General features: G+C 29.4%; 1 pseudogene; it reads left to right on the top strand.

Annotated features, from left to right (window-relative positions):
- The first annotated feature begins 482 nt into the window (after window positions 1-482).
- On the top strand, window positions 483-3,001 carry LOC134267882 (uncharacterized; annotated as a pseudogene).
- The last annotated feature ends 567 nt before the right edge of the window (window positions 3,002-3,568 follow it).

Here is a 3,568-nt window from a genome sequence, read left to right as displayed (position 1 = left end):
TACCTTAGAAAAAAATTATTTTTAATCTAAAATATTAAGTCTTGAATATATTTAGTTACAGAAATATCATTTTCCGTTTTTTTCTTCAAAGTCTATGAAATAATATGGATATTTCTTCGAAATCTTAAATAAGTATTATGCCGTATTTCGTTTTGATAATATTGAATCCTAAATATTTTGAACTATTTTGAGTGAAGAATCGTGCGTTTGCGTTAACTATCGTGTAAGATCGTGTAACGTGTAGAATCGTGAACGTGAAAGATCGTTCGTGTAACATGTTTAATCGTGCGTTAATCGTGCGGAATCGTTCGTGTAACGTGATCGTGCGTGCAAGTTGTCATGCTGGCTGTATTTTGGATTATACATGTATGTGACTCCAACAAAACTGGAATTTTTGTAATTGTTTAAATTTATCATTTAAATTGCCCCAAATGAGTGTTTAGTTAAGAATTATAGTGGCCCTTCAGAGCAAGTTTAAAGTCATGTTAAGTAGCCCAACCTCAATATTCAGTTGTCTTGGGGAGCGGGCTACTGTTAGCGTCGAACCCTGATGTAATATGCTCTGCTTTTTTTACCTCATTCCATTAATTGCTTGCAGAAAAATAAATAAATAAATAAAATAAAAATAACAATTATTTTTTCACAGCTTTGTTTAAAGATTGGTGAAATTTAGCTGCTGAAGAAACCTGTTGACATTAATAATTAATTCAAATGTTTAATATTTTCAGGATTTGGACATAATTCCTGCAAATTTGGCAGAACCGAGGGAATCTTTGCAAGAAATAGATCTGACTCACAACAAAATATCATATCCTTTCTTAATCACCAGAATTTCCTTTTCTATGTTACTGATTATAATAAAGTATACGAGCAAAAAGAATACACATGATTATTTAAATTCTTCAAAAAAAAAGTCTTTGAGAAGATTTTTTTTTTTTTCATGAGGTTTAAAGACTGTTTTCAAAAAAATATACTTTAGAAATTGTAAATCTATAATGCAGTTTGCTGATACATATCAATAAATTTTGTGTTATCTTTCCTTTTTTCTTTGACCTCACTTTTCATAAATTTGCATTTAGCGCAGCTTTGAAGAAACTTTTGCAGTTATCTTTACAAAACCCAAATATGCATGTTGCTTAGAACTATTCAAAAGGTTCCCAAAAAATGTAGCCTTAATATAAATATATTAGTATTTTTTCCCTTTTTCTAGTTTCAAAAAAACTATCATTGTCAGTTGATATTTTATTATGTAAGCATGTTGAATTACTAATACATGTAAATCTCTAGCAGGACATTCATGTCCTTTGGGTATACCATTTTTGTTTTCATTTAGTTTTTAAATGGATAATAATACATTTGAAATTATAGTTTAAACAATGCTTAGCCTAATAACATTTGTAATGTTTAGTAAAAAAGTTTTACATTGTAGGTTTGAATTCAGAATTATTTCGCCCGTATTACACACCACTAAAATAGATTTTAAAAATGATAAACATTATACGATAATTATTTTTCTAAAAAAATTAAGAAGTTTTATTCATGCTCAATTTGTGTTTTTAATTTCCTTAACTTTATTTTTAATGACCTCCGTTTCTGATAATTTTCCTAGACTAACCTGCTTAGTTCTGGATCACAATAATATTGAGTCACATGTGAAAATTCCAACCTCCACCAATCTTCAAACATTGTGGGTAAATAAATAAAATTACAAATTTGGTATGTGATATAAATTTTTCATATTACATGTTTTAAGTCTTTCATATTTTACAGATGTATTCCTAGTGACATAAATTCCTTTAAATTGGATAGTAATAGTTTTGACCTTGACCTTGGAGTTTGACCTATTTTTCAATTGTTTAACCTTTGCCATAACTTATGAACAATTATGCTAGAGGTTTTAGATTTCACATGTAATTTTTTTTTGACAAAGCCTTCCCCCGAGTACCTCTAATTTTAACCTTCTGACCTAGAACTTTTGTCCTTGACCTACATCTAGCAGTTTACCCATTTTAGAAAGCTTTAACCTTGGCCATAAATTTGGAATGGTTGGTGCTTAGGCTTTCATGAATCACAATTATAATTCATTGAAACAGTTTTTTTTTGTTGTTTCATCTTTTGACCATGACATTATATAGTTTGACTTATTTTAGTTTTAACATTTGAAAAAAGCTGTCATATGTACTAGGGACAAGTGTCACAAACATATTTGGGCTTTTTATTGCTTTGTTTATATTGTTTGTTTTGTGTAACAGGTTTGTTTATCTCAACGTTGTGCAAGTCTTGTCCAAATAAGTTTTTTTAATGATGAACAATGAAGCTGCCCCGAGCTCTTCAATGGATATTACCAGCAATATATGGATTACAGGTAAAATTTACTTGTTCAGTTTTAATTCAGGAGGGTTGAGTGGACCACAATAAAGGTTTTTTTATGAAATTTTTAAAAAAAAATCTTTCACTATTCATGAACACGTAATTTTAATGTATACAAACAATAGTAGTAGTGCCAAGTATGATATCAACAATCCAAAAAAGCTAAACTTTCTCAAAGTTTATGGTAACAACCCCCTCCTTTTTTTTGGGGGGGGGGGGATAGGGTTGGTAACAATGTGGAGGTAAATTTTTCCAAGAAAATTTTTCAGTGTCTGTTTTTTTTAAAGAATAGCAGGACAACTGTTACTCAGGTGAGCACTGTGGCCCATGAGTCTCTTGTTAGGATAAGAATTGCTTTAATGAAATAAGAAAATTGTTTGTTAAAATTAAATTAATTATGCTTTTCATGTTGACTGAACATAGGAAATTTAAAGAAATACAAAAATTGACACTTCAGATTAGGAAAATTTATGCAAGCCAAACATTTAAAAGTTGGGACTAATTAATATATTTATATTTTTCACTCTTCAGACATTTTGTCATTGCCCATTTTCCCCAAATTGGAAGTCCTGGATGATAAAAAGATTGAAGAAAATGAAAGATCTGAAGCAAAAGAATTTTTGGACGCAAGGTATAAAATTATTTTTTTTTAAAAAAGAATTAATCCGGGATCAGCCAGAGGCAAATTTGGTCAAATGTTACAAATATGGTAAAGGAAATTTTTATCTGAAACATTCATGCATTAAGAAGGTACATGTATATATTAAATAAGTTATACATGTAGTAATATAAAGAAATAAACAACTTTGCTTTTAATTTCTTTTCTCCCATGAAGATAATTATAGAACTACAGTATTTAAAAATATAAAAAAAGAAAGATAATTTGCTGTAAAGTACACAGATGTACTAGTATATGGAAAATCTGAGAAAAATAATTCACACATTTAATTGATAATAGGGTGTAGTCAGTTATCCTTGAGAACTGGCTTTAAAAGAAAATAGATATCTCAATGTACTGATGTGTCTTAACTTGGCTTTCCAGTTAATACCCTAATATATATGGTGTCCAGTCACTTCGTACACAAACCGAGTCGTACACAAACCAACTCGTATACAAAAAGTCAACTCGTACACAAAAACCAGAAGTCAACTCGTACACAACATTTATATTACAATCGTTATGATTTAATTTTATACA

Source organism: Saccostrea cucullata, unplaced genomic scaffold (genome assembly GCF_032062105.1).
Source record: "Saccostrea cucullata isolate Sc308-1 unplaced genomic scaffold, CSIRO_AGI_Scuc_v1 ctg9133, whole genome shotgun sequence".
NCBI lineage: Eukaryota > Metazoa > Mollusca > Bivalvia > Ostreida > Ostreidae > Saccostrea > Saccostrea cuccullata.
Note: the sequence above shows the minus strand (reverse complement) of the source record. Positions and strands in the feature narration are given on the sequence as shown.